We start from the raw sequence: 20,403 nt of genomic DNA on the forward strand, positions 1-20,403 counted from the left end.
TTATTTGTAAAGAGGGATGATAGTATTACCTATGGGGTTGTTATAAAAATTAAATGAGTTAATACGCTTATCAACTGTCTTGTTACCTGTCATTTCACATTTACGGTAATAGTAAAAAATCTACTATCTGACTACTTGGTGCATTAACGAAGTATGTCTGGCAGTAACGAAAGCCAAGTTGTGGGGTTAGAGTAACGTTGGCTGTGAATGTTAAGGTTATGTGTCAACTTGGCCGGGCCATGATTCTTAGCAGTTTGGCAGTTATGTAATAATGTAATTTGGCAGTTATGTGATGATGTAATTTGGCAGTTGTGTAATGATGTAGTCATCCTTCATTTTTGTGATCCGATGTGGCCATCCTCCTTTTTTGCATAGTACTGATTTTCACATAATGACCTGGTCTTTTGAACATAGCCATGTTGATAAGTGAGGAGTGGGTGCATATGTAAAGCACTAACAATAGTACCTGGGTAGGTAAATAGTAGTGTTTGGCTTTAGAGCCCAGAATCTAGGGTCTAGAGGCCTTTGACTATTGTAGTCACTAATCTTGTACCTCCCTAATCCATTCTCCATACTGTAGTAATTGTTGTTGTTGTTAGTAGTCTTCCATTTGGCTCTAACTCATGGTAACCTTATGTATAACAAAATGAAACATTTCCTTGTCTTGAGCCATCTTAATGATTGTTGGTACGTTTGAGTCCATTTTTGCAGTTATTGTGTACTGCCTTCCTACTCATGGGGCTCATCTTTCTGCACTGTATTGGATAATACTGTGATGTGATCCATAGGGTTTTCATTAGCTAATTTTCATAAGTAGATCACCAAGCTTTTCTTCCTAGTCTGACTTAATCTGGAAGCTCTGCTAGAACCTGTCCACCATAGGTGACCCTGCTGATATTCGAAATACCAGGGGCATAGTTTCCAGCATCATAGCAATATGTAAGCCACCACAGTATGGCAAACTAACAGATGGGTGGTGCATACTATTATACTGTAGTTAGTGAAGGAGCCCTGGTGGCACAGTGGTTAAAGCACTTGGCTGCTAACTGAAAGGTCAGCAGTTGAAACCCACCAGCTACTCCATGGGAGAAAGATATGGTAGTCTGCTTCCGTAAAGATTATAGCCTTGGAAACCTTATGGGGCAGATCTACCCTGTCCTATAAAGGGTCACTATAATTTGGAATTGACTAGATGACAATAGGTAAGGACCCCTGGTGGTGCAGTGGTTAAAGCTCTTGGCTGCTAACCAAAAGGTTAGTAGTGTGAACCCACCAGCCACTCTGCAGGAGAAAGATATGGCAGTCTGCTTCTGTAAAGATTATAGCCTTGGAAATTCTGTGGGGCAGTTCTACTCTGTCACAACTGTTACTATGAGTCAGAATTGACTCAATGGTAATGGGGGGTGGGGTAGGCCCTACTAGGGCAGTGTTAGTTCATTGGTAGCGTTCTCACCTTGCATGTGTGAGACTCAGGTTCAATTCTCAGCCAATGTACCTCATGCACAGCTACCACCTGTCTGTCATTGGAGGCTTGTGTGTTGTTATATGCTGAATATGTTTCAGTGGAGCTTCCTGACTAAGATGGACTAGGAAGAAAGGCCTGGTGATCTACTTCTGGAAATCAGCTGATGAAAATCCTATGGATTACAATGGTCTAACCCACATTTGATCATGGAAATGTCTCAGGATCAGACAGCATTTTGTTTGGTTGTACATGGGGTAGCCATGAATCAGGGTGACTTGACAACAGCTAACAAAATCAGTGGGCCCTTAACAATTTTGTCTTTCCTGGTTTCTCCCATTTACTGCTTGCTATTCTCCCTTTTACTCTGCATTTTCCAGGAAGGTGTTGCACATGCTGTCTTCTGCCTGAAATATTTTTCTCCTGCTCTTTCTCCATGTTAGTTCATACTCATTTTTCAGTCTTTGTCAAAGAATACTTTGCAGGGAAACCTTCCCTGACTTCCTAGTGTAGATTACAACTTATGGTGTACAGTGCCCTGTACTTTTCTTTCATAGACACTTATCACAATTTCTAATTATATATTTGAGTGATTATCATAACGTACTGTGCTTTTATGCAAATCATATGTGTGCTATACATTTTTTGCCAACTGCACAACCCCTCCCTCACTACTTTTGTGAGCTATGCTGCGCATTTTATGTGTGGGCATGTAATTTACGTGGGCATGTTATATGCAAAAAAAAATACAGTAAGTTCCATGAAAACATGTTTATCTTCCTAGACCATGTCTATCTTCCTAGCCATTATAGTTCTCAAGTCTAGCATAGGCCTGACACACACCAAGTACTCAACCAAAAACAAAAAAAGAGTGAGAGTTTTGTTAGGCCAGGGATCAATGGACTATGGCCTGGAGCAAAATCTGGCCTACCACTTGTTTTTGTATGCCCTGGTTGAAAAAAATCAAAAGAAGAATATTATCTGACTCTTGGAGATGAAATGAAGTTCAATTGCAGTGTTCACAGATAAAGTTTTATTGGAGTATAGTCACACTCATTCACTTATGTATTGTCTAAGTCAGCTCTTGTACCACCAGTTGAGTAGGTGCCTCATAGGCCATATGGCCCACAAAGCCAAAAATATTTACTATCTGGCCCTTTGTAGAAAAAAAAATTACCAACTCCTGTGTTAGACAATGGTCATTCTGGGCTCTGGGGCAGCCTGTGTTCAAAAGCACCTGCAGGTGGCTTTTCTCAATTGTCAACGGTTTGCTTCTGTTGCTGAAACAAGTGATCTATTTATTTTGCTTACTTGGTAGGATTAATTAAAGAGAGTTTCCTTTGTCCTTTGTTTTTCTGCTTCTCTATCAACAGACAGAAGCCCCCCAAAGCACATCAGTCATATGGTACATTCCTTTGCCAGTGGTATGATCATGTAACTCTTTTACCCTCTCCCCAGCATCAGAAGATTTCCCAGTTCTATGGATAATTTATGAATTCCTTTCCAAAATGAAATAATGAACTGGTAGGTGGCAGCAATACATTTAAATGAAATGCCTATGTTTTCCACTTTCTTTCCTTCAACACATAAACTAAGATTGGATTAAAAAATGCTTTCTGTCTTCTTTTAAAGGGACCATATTCTTTTTTGGTTACAAATTCATACTTACCAGAACAACACTTTAAAATACACATTAAAATCTAACAAGGTTTTAAGATATTTTCGAAGTGATTTCACCATAGTGCTAGCTATCCATCAAAACAGGAACTGCCAAACTATTTATTCCTTTAAATAATTTAATTTAAACACCTCATCTGAAGAGTAACCACTGTATAGGATCTTTGCTGCTGAATCAAAAGATTTAGCTAATGATAAAAAATAAAAAGAAATATACCAAATAGAAGTCCCTTTTTTTAATATATATAATGCAGTTTACTTCTGAAAAGCTATTTGTGAATGGAAATATTTAAGTTTGAATAATACTCTAAACCTTTCCTGAGTCTCGCCATGTAAATAAAAAGTCAATTATAAAGTCAATATCCAGCCCTTGATTTATTTCTTCTTTAAATTCACATTTGCACACTTTTATAAGAAGTCCCATTGTAATGATAAAAAAAAGATGGCAGAATACTAATATACCAATAGTAAGCTATTTTGGACAAAGTTAAGATCTTCTTGATATAAGTATCCCACATAATAGAAATAATATGAAAATATATAGCTCCTAAATGATCTAAAATATGTGTAGAAATTGCAGTAAGACAAAATAATGTGGTATTTTATTAAAGGAAGATGATCTCATATACATTCATTGTGTACCCCTGAAACAAGAAATCGATTATTTGACTCAATTAAGAAGGTGGTATTTCTAGATCTTTACTATGACATTCAGGTTTCTACTATAAAATGCTTAGCCATTATGAACTATTCTATTACAAATAGTTTACATCTGATGGGTTTGAACTATTGGAAAAAAAGCACTTTGAATTTATATAACACAAATATTTCTCCATGTTGCTAACCAAAGGGTTGGCAGTTCAAATCCGCCAGGCGCTCCTTGGAAACTCTATGGGGCAGTTCTACTCTGGCCTATAGGGTCGCTATGAGTCGGAATCCACTCGACAGCATTGGGTTTTTTTTTTTTTTTTTTTTGGTTTGTTTACTGTAACATGGTACGTGTTATCATTATCATAACTCTGTGAGGCAGGATAGACACTATGACGTTCACTGATAGGTATCAGGGACTTACCCTAAAGTGTTAGAAGCTTAGAAAACAGGTGTGGTATATAGAAAACAAAAAGAGAATCTTTAACATTTTAATTTTTTGGCTAATTGACAAACAATGGGGAATATTTAAAGGATAAAACAGTAGTTTTAGAAAAAAGTTGTATAATTCTCAAAAGAAAAGGAGGATATTCAATGAGATGTGGTAGAAGCAGAAAGGAATCCAAGAGACATTTTGCAAGGGCTCCTGAAACAATGAAGAGCTTCTTTACATACTCTGGCAGGAAGCCAGCAGAATACTTAGTAATGGCGCTATTATGGATTGATAATAAATAATTGTGTTGTAAATCCTAACCTCCATGCCTGTGGTTATAACCCCATTTGGGAATGGGTTGTCTTTGTTATGTTAATGAGACAGGATTAGTGTAGAGTATATATTGAGTCAATCTCTTTAGAGATATAAAAGAGATTAAATGCAAGCTAGCAAGAAGAGAGATGGGGTAAGATAGATGCCAAGACACATGGAGATCTTCAAGAAACAAGGAAGTATAAGCTGAAGAGGCAATGACCTTCCTCCAGAGTCAACAGAGAGAGAAAGCCTTCTCTTAGAGCAGGTGCTCTCAATTCAGACTTCTAGCCTCCTAAACGTGATGCAATAAATTTCTATTTGTTAAAGACATCCATTTATAGTATTTCTGTTATAGCAGCACTAGATAACCAAGACAGGCACTGTAAAGTTTGTTCATGGGTAGAGAAAAAAATAACAAAAAGTCAAAGAGTTTTTTTGTTCCCCATAGATATTGTGGGGGAAGAAAGTAAAGGAATAGTCTCAATTTAAAATCATCTTTTGAAACAGATAAAAAGAAGTATCAGATCAAGGAATAGAAAATGCAGAGTATTCCAGACATATGTTCTAGACTCAGTTTGAAGTCTGTGCAAGTTCTTCATAGTATTAAATTTTCAATTCAAAGGACTTTCCTTCTGAAGTTATAACCTTCTCAATTTTTAGTTTTAAAAATATTCTTATTTTATGAAGTAATGGGGAGAATAGATGGAAGGTTTATTTATATTTATTTTTCATGTCTTTGCAAAATAAAAAAACTGATATATCAGCTTTTGTCAGTTCCCAAAATTTCCTTGGAAATTTTACCACCCCATGATATAAAAAGGTCTGGGAACCAGTAATACAGACTAATTGATAAGACAAATTTACAATGAAATATTAATTAGAATGTTACTAGAATGGTATTTAATTACATTTTTACACTGTAGGTTAACCTTTTTGTTTTGCTCATTCAACTCAATTTGACATACATTTTATTTACTGAAAGCCTTCAGTTATGCCAGGCATTATAATAAGTGATGCTGATGCCAGGATGAATAAACATGGCCTTTGCTTTTTTTTTTTTATAGAGAACAAACCAGACTAGTGTGAGGGACAGAGAAACATCTAAGTTCTGTCTTAAATATGATACCTGTGGTAAGAATACTATGTACTTGGGAGAGGTGCAGCATAGAGAAGTAAATAAAGTTGGGAAAGGGGGTGCAATCAGAGAAGGTGTCACAGAAAAAGTAATGCTTCTATTGGTTTTCAATGGATGGGTAGGAAAGCCCTCCAGGTAACAAGGAGAGGAAGGCTTTTCCAGGCAAAGGGAATATGTCCAGAGGCACTGAGGCTTGAAAGAGCATGATAGCTGGTATCAGTAGAGCAGACATTTCAAGTATCAAATAAGGGAACGGCCAGAGAAGAATCCGAGAGGTAGGCTGGAGTTAGATTTTATATAGGGACTTGCATATTTTGCTGAAGTAGTTGTACTATATTCAGTATGCTCCTAGAGAAATCTCTGAAGGGTTTTCAACAGCTGAGAATTAGAAATATATCAAAAAATGTATTAGTATCCTATTTCTGCCTCAGGAAGTAGCATGTGCTGAGCATGATTTAACCTTCTGCTGATGACTGAAGATCTTTCAGTGATACTAATGAACACCAGTTCTCATTTTATAATGAGAACACATTTATATATAAAAACCCATTTAAATATAGAGGGTGGAGGCCTTGGGCATCCTCTGTAGAGAAGGAATGTTTCTTTAAAAAATGAAATTATTATAAATCTATTTTCTTAATTTGACTTTTTTGTTGTTGGTATTAATGTTTTTGAGGGGCTGGGGGAAGAGATTTTGGTCGACAACTTTTAGTAATTGGATTTCCCTTAATTTTACTGTAGAAATTTACTGGCTAATAGACAGTATCTGCCCATAAGTTTGAAGCAAACAAAGGATAAAATTGTACCACTTATGGGTGGAATCGGAGATTCATTATACTCTCTGGAGAATAGAGATTTATTCATGATTTTTCTCCTTCTTCTTACACCAGCACATAATAGCTACTATATAAATGTGTGCTGAGCTGAAAAGAATTTGTACTAGAAAGGTAACATAATTTTTCTGAGGAAAAATAATTACTGGCTAAACTGCGGTAGTTCTTTGAGTAAATTTTTATATAAACAGGAAAAATAAGTGATCATAATGTTTTTCAACCTTTAAAAAACTTTAGCGATGATCTATATGAAAGACTTTAAGAAAGCTTTCATCATGTTGACACACTGGGAGTATATTTCTTTTTAAAGAATGGGGATCTGGCTTAGGGATGGGTAACAAACATCGTGAGATAAAGTCCTTCTTATTGGTAAAGTGCAAATTCTAAAGTTCACTAGGGTTGGAATTGGGATACTGTTTAGAAACACAGAAACTTAAGAATGACCCATACATTGTAATCTACCCAAAACCAAAAACCAAACCCAGTGCCATCGAGTCAATTCCGACTCATAGCGACCCTATAGAACAGAGTAGAAATGCTCCGTAGAGTTTCCAGGGATCTCCTGGTGGATTCGAACTGCTGACCTTTTGGTTAGCAGCTGTAGCACTCAACCACTATGCCAGGGTTTCCTTGTAATCTACATGTTTGCAAATTTTCTAAATTCCTCTTCACTTTGAAATGCCAGTAAGAGTACAAGGTATACCAGGAAGCTGGGCTTGTGGGCTAAAATGTAATAAATGATGCTATTGTGGGTGTCTTGGTTATCTAGTGCTGCCATAACAGAAATACCACAAGTGGATGGCTTTAACAAAGAGAAATTTATTTTCTTACAGTCTAGTAAGTTGCAAGTCCAAATTCAGGGTGTTGGCTCCAGGGGAAGGCTTTCTTTCTGTCGGCTCTGGAGGAAGGTGAAGGACCTTGTCCTCAATCTTCCCCTGGTCAAGGAGCTTCTCAGGTGCAGGGACCCCATGTCCAAAGGCTATGCTCTGCTCCTCGTGCTGCTTTCTTGGTGGTTTGAGGTTCCCAACACTCTGCTTGCTTCCCTTTCCTTTTATCTCTCGAGAGACAAAAGGTGGTGCAGGCCACACCCCAGGGGAACTCCATTTATGTTGGATCAGGGAGGTGACCTGAGTGAGGGTGGTGTTACAATCCCACCCTAATCCTCTTTAGCATAAAATTACAATCACAAAATTGGAGGATGACCACAGAATACTGGGAATCATGGCCTAACAAAGTTGAAACAGATTTTTCGGGGGACACAATTCAATCCATGACATTGGGCAAGTGTGAAATATTTAGGGAAAAATAATATAAACTGCACTTGTAAGGTGATGATTTTAGTGTGGCCGAAATGTAAGGAATAAAATCTAGAGGTTTCTGAAGTTATGAGACTAATATGCTGGTGTTGCAAAACAGGGCAATAACATGCTAGGCATCATAAAGCAGGTGTATTATAAAAAAAAATGAGGAACTTGAAAACCTGACCTAGACCTTGCACAAAAGTCACAGATGTGTAAACGCCTGAAATACTGCATGTCTTTATCTCCAGAAGATCATAGTAGATATTAGAATATAGAATATTCTTAGTCTTATTATATTCCAAGGAAACCCTGGTGGTATAGTTGTTAAGTGCTATGATTGCGAACCAAAGGGTAGGCAGTTTGAATCCACCAGGTGCTCCTTGGAAACTCTGTGGGGCAGTTCTACTCTGTCCTATAGGGTCGCTATGAGTTGGAATCGACTCGACAGCGCTGGGTTTGGTTTTGTTTGGTTTGGTTATTATGTTCCAATGTGAATATTAGAACTCAAATTTGAATACTTGAAGCAATCTCAATGCTTGATAGTAGTAAATCAGGAGAAAATCCAAAATGTTACTATATGTTGGCTCTAATAAAAAAGAAAAAAATGGAATAGGCTGAAAGTAAGGGCTTAGTTATTGGCACTTAATGATGGATTTATATATATTTGTGAAGGTCATATAAGTAGGACCTTGATTTCCTTGTCTCTTCCCCCCCCCCGCCCCCCATATAGGCTATAACCACCTATAACATTGCCTTTTCTCATTCCTGCCTTTTGATATTTATGGGCATCCCTAGGACATTTTTCATGGGAGCTCACCGAAAAGTCCTGTTGACTTCCAATGTACCTTTCTTCCTCTCTTGCACCCGTTCCCATCTTGGGATACTGCTGGGCCCTGCCACTTTTTGCATACCACTGGACTCCGATGGGTTATCACTACAAATGCACCAAAGCCCCTGAGTTCCAAAATCTAAACCAAATCAAACCCAGTGTGGGTGAGTTTGACTGCTAGGACCCTACAGGACAAAGTAGAACTGCCCCGTAGGGTTTCCAAGGCTGCAAATCTTTACGAAGCAGACTACCACATTTTTCTCCAGCAGAGCAGCTGGTGGGTTTAAACCTCCAATCTTTTGGTCAGCCACAGAGCTCTTAACCACTGCACCACCTGGGTTCATCTGAGGTCCAAAGTCTCTGAAAATCCAGTGGCAAAGGGGGGAAGATCACTTAATTGTTTCCCTCTAACGTTCTTAGGTGGGTACCAAAATACTAGCTGTGTAGTGTCTTGGACATTTTAGTGGCAACAACTCTTTCGGTTTTTAAAACTCTGGTTGGAAACCGGGGAAATCGTAATGGCAGACCCCACCAGGCTGCCATTCACATGCTGCAGGGTCGAGCTTTTGGTGCCAAAGTCCCTTTCCCCTTAGGCAGAAGCATTTTCTCCAGGGTGGCGCTACAGTCCCTTAGGGAATAACCTTCTGGCGCCTGCTTGGGCTCAACCTGGGGGACTCCTGCTGCAGTTCTAGCAAGGGGGACGGACGTCTTCAACTACTAGGTTGGCATTAGGGGGATCATCTATTTAAACGTTTCCCCAAAAAAGTAACTTAGTTTTCGTGACAAACACCGGTTTGCGGGACGACGTTAACTACAAGGAATTTCTAATGGAAAGGATTTAAGCTATTTTTGAAATGTACGGTAGCGAGATAAACAAGGAAATCTCCAGGTTTGCAGATACCGTAAAGCACTTCCAGCTGGGGAAAAGCCAGAGGAATAAATGGTATGAGTAGAGTGGGCAGTGAGTGAAAAGTTGTTGAATAAAATGTCAGGGGAAATCAGTACTAGAATTTCAAGTCTTCTGACTCAGTCTACTCCATTCACTAGACCAGACCACGGGATGAGGATCCACAGGGTCCCAGCGCTAGCTCCAGGTATGCTGCGCATTTGGAGAATATTTTGAATTTTTCTCTTCTCCCTTTCCGGCTTTCCCCAACGCAGGCTATGAATTTGTCCACGACCCCTGCTAATATTTAAAGGCGCTTAAAAGAAGGCATAGTAGGGAGGACTTGGCGTCTATATTTCTCAAACCGGTAAAGGCAGAGCGGTAATGGGTAAGGAGCGTGCAGACTAACTCCTTCCTTGCCCAATCAGGTGCACAGGAAGATGTCCTTTTACCAATAAAAATAAAGTTCGCTTTCCGGAGGCGGGAGGGTGAACCTTGACTGCCAGTTTTCCAAAGCAACGATACAAGGGAGGATAGAGAGTGATGTAAGGTAGGACCAACCCGGAAAAAGGGGCGGGGAGGGGGTGGGACTAACTCTGAGCGGCGGCCGGACCGGCCGCTCCAAGGCAAGAATGGCTGTTCCTGTTGGAGTGCTTCTCGCCAATCACGGCGCCGAGGGAGTGGGCGGGGCTGGGAAGGGGTGGGGAGAGCTCGCAGCACCGCCGGGCGCCCGTCGGGCTCTGAGAGAGGGAGAAATCCGGTTAAAATCAGAGTCGGAGGGAGGTTTAACTGCTGATCGGTTCTGATCGGATTATTCCTTAAAGGGGACGCGCCATTGTCAACAGAGCGGAGCTCGGGGCCCGAGGGCGGGGACCAGCGGCGCCTGAGGAGCGAAGCAGCCGCACTAGGACTGGGGACGGGTAAGCGCTGCCTGGGGAAAGGCGCTTCATTTCACTTTCTCTTCCAGCGCGGGGGTGCTGGGATGCTCGCCGGCCGAAGGCCACAGCCCCGGCGGGAGTCGAGGTCTTCGGCCCTCGGTCGGCCCCCCTTCCTGGTGGGAGCCGAGTGGGAGGTGGGCCAGGATGGCGGCGGGCTGCGCCGCTTGGGCCGAGACTCATAACGGACGGCAAACCGCGGCGCATCCCCCGCCTCAACCGAAAACCCGCGGGAGTGGCCGTGGGTCCTGGGGGAGCGCCGCGCGCCCGGCTCCCCCGAGCGCACGCTCCCCTTGCGCGCCCAGATCTCTCTCGCGCGCCGCCGCCTCGCAGACTCGCGGGAGCCGCCCCGCGGGGAAGAAGGCGGCGGCCGAGGGGCAGAGGGAGGTTGGCGGCCGCGGCTCCGCCGCCAGGGCAGCGAAGAGAGGGCGGAAGAGCAAACTTAGCGCGGCGGCTGGCGGCCCCGGGCGGGAGGGAGCGGCGGGGACCTGCGGAGCGCCCGGCTTTGTCCCCCCTTTCCTTGCTTTCGTCTCTCCGCCCACTGCGCGCTGCTGTGGGCGGGGGTGCAGACGGGGGCGCTGTGCCCGCGCCGCTCGGGGCCGGCCGCGCACCCCAGTCCCGGAGCCTTCTGGAGCCGGGGTAGACTCGACCGACACCACAGCCATCGCCCGGACCATTCTTAGAGAGTGTTTCTGCTGCTCTGTATCTCGGCACCGTCGTAGGCTGCCTGGCGCTGAGCTCTTCCTTGCAACTTTTCTCGGCCGTTTGATGGAAGTTGTTGCTTCCGGGCGGCAGGTTCTGTGGGCAGGACCTCGTTTCCTGTGTCCAGGAGAGGCTGATTTCTAGGGCGAATGGTTCCTGGTTGTTGTCTGTCTTTTCTACCATCCCAGTTTCGTCTGTCGCCCCCTGAAAGCGCATCTCTTGTGGATTTGCAGTTACATGGAAGCATTAACCTCTTTCAGGCGAAGATAATTTGAAAAGAATAAAGGGTGGGGAGCAAGAAAGCTACCACCCATTACTGTGGAGTCGATGCCGACTCATAGCGACCATATAGGACAGAGTAGAACTGCCCCATAGGATTTCCAAGGCTGTAAGTCTCTGGGGACACTGACTGCCATTTATCTTTCTCCCGGGGAGCAGCTGGTAGGTTCTAACCACAGCTTTTAGGTCAGCAAGCCGACCGTTTAACTACTGCACTCCTGAGCTAGATAGAGCCGAATTTGCCTTATTCAGCCTTTAAACTATGAAGAGTATTACTTGAATCCATTGGCAAAGGTTTTTGGAAGGTTTGGGGGCGGGGGAAAGAAACAGGTTGCCAGGGTCAGTAGGAACTGAGGGGGAGACTTTTGATGAAAATAAAATTGTTTTTGTAAAATGCTGTTCTGCCTAGCAGTTATCTTCTGTAAAGTTGATTTCTACTACTAAACTCATAGGCAATGTAATTACTAATAGCACCTTTCATTTACTTTTGATAAAACAAGTATATACCGAAAACCAACTGCGGTCGACTCGATTCCAACTCATTGACCCTATAGGACAGAATAGAACTGCCCTATAAAGCCTCCAAGGCAGTAAATCTTTCCAGAAGCAGACAGCCAAATCTTTCTCCTTGGGGGCACTGGTAGGTTCAAACCGGCTGACCATCCGGCCAATCTCTCCGTCAGCAGTGGAGCGCTTAATCATTGCGCCACCGGGGCTCTTAAAACAAGTATAAGAGGCTTTTTATCTTGGGCACTGTACTATGCTATACCTGTCGATACTTGCTAAAGGAATCATATTTAGAAATAGCACACTTGTTAGAGACCTTATTTAGAAAAGGAATGTTATCTTAAGCATTCATTTTTTGACAGTTTTTTTTGTGCAATACTTTGTACAGTACTTGCATGTGCAAGTTATAGTCCTATAAACAAAGTAGCAGTGTTTGTGTTATTGTTGTCTTTTTTTGTTACTCATTATCAAAAATAACATTCCATCCTGTTTTCCACTGAGTTATTTTGTAAAATTACTTTTCTGGAAGAGTGAATTTTCTTGGGACACCTGGCCCACTTTTTTATTTTTAAGCAATACTAACAATTTTCAAGAGTGTTAACTGATGACGGTCTAGTAACTTTCAGAGTAACAACATAGGAGCAACTTATACTTAGGATACTGAAAACCAACTTCAGATATTGATGTTTAAAATATACTTTATTCTCCCCCACAGAGTTCAGGAAATGCATACGCACAAAAACATGATCTTTTTTAGTAATCTTGGTAGTGTCTTGCATTGTTACACCTAATTTTCCTTTTTTTAAAAAAACTCCTTCTATGTGACGAGGATGTCAGGCCGACTCCCAGCGTAATCTTCCTTAAACGACATTCACTCCTAGGTGAACTTATTATTCACTTTTTAACCATCTACTTTCATAATAGAAAGTAGAAGGTTAAAAACAAGTTTCCAATTTTTAAAACGCTATTTATTTACTAACTTATTTAAACAATATGTATTGTTGTGGAGTCAATTCTGACTCATAGGGACCCTAGGACAGAGTATATAACCTGCCCCGTAGGGTTTCCAAGGCTGTAATCTTCATGGAAGTAGCCTGTCTCATCTTTATCCCATGGAGTGGCTGGTAGGTTTGAACCACTGACCTTTTGGTTAGTAGCTGAGTGCTTTACCACTGCACTTCCAGGGCTCCTGTTTAAAAAACAGAATTTCTGAAGTTTTAAAAGAGCATGTATTGTAGTATTAAAGAAAATGTTCAGGAAGAATTGTCTTTGAAATATCTAGGCTGTGTTTCCTGGAAAACACATTTTTTCCTGTGTACTTTTAACATTGTTTTAGATATACATAATGCCAAGACTTTTCTTGAGTTGTGAGTTTCTTGGTTGTATGAGTTTCTTGGTCGCTAGGGCTGTCCTCCATTTCTGTCTACATTCACTGTCACTTAGCACCTTTCTGGTATTCAATAAATATGTTGTCTTAGGTTTTATATTTGTGACACAAAAAAAATCTTTCTACAAAGGCTGCTCAGGATATTTTTTTTTAAATAAATAAATACCTGTCTGAAAAATTTATACCAAAGAACAGTAATTGGTTTAATGTCTTGGGAAAGATACATTAATCTAGATGCTCTTTGTCATGTGTATAAAGTTGTAGTTTAATTGTTTATAGTATCTTCCTCCGCAGGCATCTTTCATGATAGTGATCACTTATTGTTGCAATTGATTTAAGGAATGTTATGGGCAGATAGAGTAGAAATGGATGACAGTCCTTGGTTTCAGAGGTATACAGTTTAATGGGAAGATGCAGAATTATCATTCACAGGAAAAAAAAGAGTGCATATCTCAGCACAACAAGTGTAACGTAACAGTAACATAGGATTCATGCCAAAATGGTAAAGCAATACTGGAGTGATAGAACAAGGCCAGGTCAGGTGACCCTGGTGGCACACTGGTTAAGCGTTCAGCTGCTAACCAAAAGATCAACAGCTCGAATCCACCAGCCACTCCTTGGAAAACCTACAGGGCAGTTCTACTCTGTCTTGTAGGGTCTCTATGAGTCAGAATTGACTAGATGGCAATCGTTTTTTTCTTTTTTTGGCAGATTATAAAAATATTTTTTGAGGAGTGGACTGGGTGTATGCTCTCAAACTATTTTTATCTGTAAAATGTTTCTGGGGGGGCAGAGCACGTGAATTTCTGAAGCTATTCTTTCTCATCAGAGGGATCATCTATCCAGCCCAGCTCAAATGTTGTCTTCTCTGCAAGCTCTTCCTCTGTTCTAATCAGCAGTGATTACTCTTTTCTCTTGCTTCTGTAAAACTCTCTTAATACAAGCCATAGTCTGAGTTGTATTATGGTATGTGTATTTCCTTCATTAGATTGTGGACTTTAGTAAAAGCCATTAACAAAAGTTGGAGTCTTTTTATTTTCATGTGGGGTAGCCATGAGTCGGAATCAACTTGAGGGCAACTAACAACAACAACAAAGTACTTTAGCAGCTTTATTAGCTCACCAGTATTCTGTAAAAACCATGAACTATAAAGGAGTTCGAATTTAGTTTTCTTTGGGGACAGTGCATATGAGTACTTAATTAAAGGAAAAAACATTTTTTCCCTTATCACCAAAGTTTCACATGCTCGTTCTAAAAAATTGATATGAAAGAAATGTGTAATTTACAAATTAAAAGTTCCCCGTAACACTGCCCATATCACGCTGTAACTATTATTAATGGTTTGGTGTTTATTCTACCAGTTTTTCTGCCTTCTCTTACCTTTAGATGGGACTGCCTTAAACTGTCTATTATACATGAAAAAGTTTAATGAGCAAGTTTTGTTCACTGGGAATGGAGAATGGTAATTAATTTTTATGTACTTTTGTATTATTAATTTCTCGAGGCTCAGTAACTATAGTTCCTTTGATCTTTTCTTAGGATACAGGGCTGCCTGTATTCTAAATGTAGCTTTCATAATCATTTCAAAAATTGATTAAGACCTGTGTGTGAACAGTTTACATGCCTTTGTGCTAAAATAATTTTCGAGTACCTACTCTAAGCAGGGAAACCCTGGTGGCGTAGTGGTTAAGACCTATGGTTGCTAAACAAAAATTTGGCAGTTCAAATCCACCAGGTGCTCCTTGGAAACTCTATGGGGGAGTTCTGTTCTGTCCTATAGGGTCGCTATGAGTTGGAATCTACTCGACGGCAATGGGTTTGGTTTGGTTTTTGGTTCTCTAAGCAGAGATTCTCCTTACCTCTTGATTCTTCTTGTTTCTAGAAGAGCATCATGAACTGCTTTAAGACTTCCTACAGGCGCTCCTCACACTACTTCAGGGAGTAATATAGGAAGATATTATTTGTTTATGGTCAAGTCACATATGGAAGTTTTACTATAACCTTACGTTGCTCATTCTAAAAAGGGCTTATTATTTGGGAATCTTTGAAAAACCTTTTTTCCCTCTGGACAAGCTTAAAGAAGTACCTAGAGCACTAGAATCTTCTTCACACCTACTTCAGCAACCAATATTGTAGCTCCCTTTTTAGAATGAGCAACATAAGGTTATAGTAAAACTTAGTTGGAATCGACTCGATGGCACTGGGTACTAGGTAAGCTCAGTGGCAAGGAGCTGAGTTATCGAGGACGTTACCTGCTGTGTGGGCATTAAGGGTATAGGATTAAGTCTGCGTCTATCAAGTTATGAGCGCCTCTGAGTGGGGGGGAAAAAAAGACCCATTGCTCTCGAGTAAATCCTAACTCATAGCAACCCTACAGGACAGTAGAACTGCCCGGTAGTGTTTCCAAGGTTGCAAGTCTTTGCCAGAGCAGGCTACCACATCTTTGTCCCACAGAGCCGCTGGTGGGTTCGAACTACTGACCTTTTGGTTAAGTCAGGTGCTTAACCACTGTGCAGCCAGGCCTTCTATAAGAGCATCGCTGAGTAGGAGCATTAAACAGACAAATACAGAACGGTACCTGCAGATTAAAGGTAGCTTAAACGGCATTCACTCCTAGGTGAACTTATTATTCACTCTTGTTTATTTTCTGCATAGCCTCTTCAAAAAGTGTCCTAGCAAACAAACCTGGGTGTCCACAGAAGGTGGTTTAGAGCCCATGGAACGTGTTAAATTAAATGTGCAAGCCTTAGAATTTTTTTTTTTTTTTGGGAGTGCAAGCATTTCTATTCCTGTAAGGCAGAATATTTGTGAAATTCTCCAGACATAATCTCTTTTTAACACCTTAGAAGGATCATCCATTTCAAAGAACACCATTATAAGACTATTTCTGTATCCTAGCAGATTATATACTTTCCTGATAGAGTAGTAACACATTCTTTTAAGCTCAAAATGGTGTAATAAATAAAAGTCTTTACTAGTATTTTTGTTGTGAAAAAATTATTAAAAATAAAACCACTTGTATTGAAATACAGTGCAGGGTAACTTTTGCAAAGCAGACCTTTTTCTTCCATGTTAGTCAATCTTTATATCTGTGGGTAAGGAACTGGGTTGTTAAGAGTTGGAATTCATAGGACTGTCAGTGATGTGGTCAGCAAGGCTAGGAAGAATATCTGATAGTGGGGTAGATCCTGTTGAGTTTTACCATAATGTAGCAATTTTGATTTGTCAAGTTTTGTGAAGAATCAGTTAAAAAAAAAGCTTTATTGAGATGTAGTTCACATACCAGATATTTCACCTACATAAGGTATACAATTCAATAGTTTTTAGTATATTCAGAGATGTATAATCACCACCAGGATTTCAGAACTTTTTCATTACATATCACCCCTACCTCTCAGCCCTTGCTGTTTATTACAGTCGAGTTGATTCTGACTCATGGCGAACCCATGTGTGCAGAGTAGACCTGCCCCATAGGGTTTTCAAGGCTGTGATCTTTCGGAAGCAGATCTCCAGGTCTGTCTTCAGAGGTGCCTCTGAGTGGGTTTGAACCATAAACCTTTTGGTTAGTATTGAGCACTTAGCAGTTTGGGCCACCCGGGGACTCTCCCTTAGCCCTAGGCAACCACTAATCTACATTCTGTCTTTATATGTTTGTCTATTCTGGACATTTCATAAAAATGAAGAATTACATTTTAATAGATGTATATTCCTATATAAATGGGCTTTTCTCAATGTAAATCCAAGGAAGAGAACTTTAATAATGCTTGAAGTCCCAAGGTTATAAAGATTTTCTTTGAGGGGATTTATCTAAATTCTTATGTCATCTAAGCTTGGAGAATAATGGAAAAGACAGATTTTTTTTTTTCCATGTGACAATCTTAAGACTAATTTTGGAGATGCTTCTTTATACCCATTAATCATTTGGTGACTCTCTCCAAGGAAACCCTGGTGGCGTAGTGGTTAAGTGCTACGGCTGCTAACCAAAGGGTTGGCAATTCGAATCCGCCAGGCACTCCTTGGAAACTCTGTGGTGCAGTTCTACTCTGTCCTATAGGGTCGCTATAAGTCGGAATCGACTTGACGGCACTGGGTTTGGTTTATTTTAGTGGACTCTTTCCAAGTGAACAATTTATATCTCAAGTTTTGCAGACTGAACTTAAATAAAGGACAATACTTTAAAAGAAGTTGAAGGTACTAAGAATTCTTATCACTTCTGAATATAATGTTACACTTACTGGTTCAAAGTGTTGTATTGTGCAACCTACTATTTATTGGATCGGTTTTGTAGGTTGATCATGATGAACTTGTCTAGCCCCTGCACAATGCTGGTGAGCTGTTAGGCACTTAAAAAGTGCCGATTGGTTGCTTGGTCACTAGAACCACAGATATTTTTGCAAATGGTTAAGCGCTGAAAGGTTTGTGGCTCCGGTTCACCCAGAGGTGCCTCGGACAACAGGCACAATCTGCTTCTGAAATCTCCCAAGCCTTGAAAACCCTATGGAGCAGTTCTTCTCTGCACATGTGGGGTCTCTATGAGTCAGAATTGACTCGACAGCATCTAAGAATAACACACCAGTAATTATTTTCCATCTTGTAATAATACTAGCTAACATTTATTGATTGCTTACTTTGAGCTAATATGATAAGGACGTTATATGTTGTTATTGTTGTTATGTGCCGTCGAGTTGGCTCTGACTCACAGAGACCTTATGTACAATAGAATGAAACACTGCCTCACAATCGTTGCTGTGTTTGAGCCCATTGTTGCAGCTACTGTGTCAGTCCATCTCATTGAGGGTTCTTTATATGTACTATCTTTTAATGTAAAAGAATGCAGTGTATTTTTGATAATTTTCTGTAATTATCTCCATTCATATAGTTTTAAAAGTTTCTGATTATTTTTTGTCTTTTAAAGATTATTTTTGAATGAGTATTTTTGATCAAACCTAAGACACATTAATGCTGGTGCTTCATTGAATTTTTCTGGAGGTGTCAACAGGTTTTCAAACAACCACATCCTGCCTATTGGATGGTGTCAATTAGATATTTCCTTATTTCAAAGCATCCGTACTTCAGAGAGGGTAAAGTGATTTTTTTTAAAGGCATTTCAGAATTCGTGAAATAGAAACATTAGTTTGTTCACAGTATACTGCAAGGCCGAAAAAACCCAAACGCGTTGCCATTGAGTGGATTCTGACTCATAGGGACCCTATAGACGGAGTAGAACTGCCCCATAAGGTTTCCAGAGAGCAGCTGGTGGATTTGAACTGCTGACCTTTTGTGTAGCAGCCGAACTCTTTTTTTTTTTTTTTAATTAACTTTTATTGAGCTTCAAGTGAACGTTTACAAATCAAGTCAGACTGTCACATATAAGTTTATATACACCTTACTCCGTTCTCCCACTTGCTCTCCCCTAATGAGTCAGCCCTTCCAGTCTCTCCTTGCGTGACAATTTTGCCAGCTTCCAACTCTCTCCATCCTCCCATCCCCCCTCCAGACAGGAGATGCCAACACAGTCTCAAGTGTCCACCTGATATCATTAGCTCACTCTTCATCAGCATCTCTCTCCTATGCACTGTCCAGTCCCTTTCATGACTGGTGAGTTGTCTTCGGGGATGGTTCCTGTCCTGGGCCAACAGAAGGTTTGGGGACCATGACCGCCAGGATTCCTCTAGTCTCAGTCAGACCATTAAGTCTGGTCTTTTTGTGAGAATTTGGGGTCTGCATCCCACTGATCTCCTGCTCCCTCAGGGGTTCTCTGATGTGCTCCCTGCCAGGCAGTCATCGGTTGTAGCCGGGCACCATCTAGTTCTTCTGGTCTCAGGATGATGTAAGTCTCTAGTTCATGTGGCCCTTTCTGTCTCTTGGGCTCTTAGTTATTGTGTGACCTTGGTATTCTTCCTTCTCCTTTGATCCAGGTGGGTTGAGACCAATTGATGCATCTTAGATGGCCGCTTGTTAGCATTTAAGACCCCAGACGCCACATTTCAAAGTGGGATGCAGAATGTTTTCATAATAGAATTATTTTGCCAATTGACTTAGAAGTCCCCTTAAGCCATAGTCCCCAAACCCCCACCCTTGCTCCGCTGACCTTTTAAGTATTCAGTTTATCCCGGAAACTTCTTTGCTTTTGGTCCAGTCCAGTCCAGTTGAGCTGACCTTCCATGTATTGAGTGTTGTCCTTCCCTTCACCTAAAGCAGTTCTTATCTACTGATTAATCAGTAAAAAACCCTCTCCCACCCTCCCTCCATCCCCCCCTCGTAACCACAAAAGAATGTGTTCTTCTCAGTTTATACTATTTCTCAAGATCTTATAATAGTGGTCTTATACAATATTTGTCCTTTTGCCTCTGACTAATTTCGCTCAGCATAATGCCTTCCAGGTTCCTCCATGTTATGAAATGTTTCACCGATTCGTCACTGTTCTTTATCGATGCGTAGTATTCCATTGTGTGAATATACCACAATTTATTTACCCATTCATCCGTTGATGGACACCTTGGTTGCTTCCAGCTTTTTAGCAGCCGAACTCTTAACCACTGTGCTACCAAGGCTCCTTCTGCAAAGCAGCCTCATTTAAAAAAAAAAAATTTTATTGTGGTTATATGTATATACACACACACACACGTATGTGTGTATATATATACACACCCACGCACATATATATATACCGGTTGCCGTTGTGTTGATTCTGACTCACAGGGACCCTATAAGATAGAGCAGAACTGCCCCATAGGTTTTCAAGTAGCTAGTGGATTCCAAGTGCTGACCTTTTCGTTAAGCAGCAGAGCTCTTCTTAACCACTGCACCACCAGGATTTAATATATATAATATTAAATTTACTGTTTTTTAAAATAATTTTTATTGTGCTTTAAGTGAAAGTTTACAAATCAAGTCAGTCTCTCACACAAAAAGCCATATAAGCCTTGCTACACACTCCCAATTACTCTGCCCCTAATGAGACAGCCCGCTCTCTCCCTCCACTCTCTCTTTTCGTGTCCATTTTGCCAGCTTCTAACCCCCTCTACCCTCTCATCTCCCCTCCAGGCAGGAGATGCCAACGTAGTCTCAAGT

At 40.9% G+C, this 20,403-nt stretch overlaps 1 protein-coding gene across 12 annotated transcripts in view; it reads left to right on the top strand.

The window, feature by feature from the left end:
• Positions 1-20,403, top strand: part of FRYL (FRY like transcription coactivator) — a 344,107-nt gene that overhangs the window by 61,235 nt on the left and 262,469 nt on the right. For 11 of the 12 annotated variants that reach the window (XR_007517673.1, XM_049886269.1, XM_049886271.1 and 8 more), the window contains exon 1: positions 10,223-10,439. The exons of the other annotated variant lie outside the window; for it this stretch is intronic. The gene's annotated coding sequence lies outside the window, so the exon portion shown is untranslated. Of the gene's footprint in view, positions 1-10,222; positions 10,440-20,403 lie in introns of those variants that run through there. 12 annotated transcript variants of the gene reach the window in all.

This window comes from Elephas maximus, chromosome 5, assembly GCF_024166365.1.
Source record: "Elephas maximus indicus isolate mEleMax1 chromosome 5, mEleMax1 primary haplotype, whole genome shotgun sequence".
Taxonomy (NCBI): Eukaryota; Metazoa; Chordata; class Mammalia; order Proboscidea; family Elephantidae; genus Elephas; species Elephas maximus.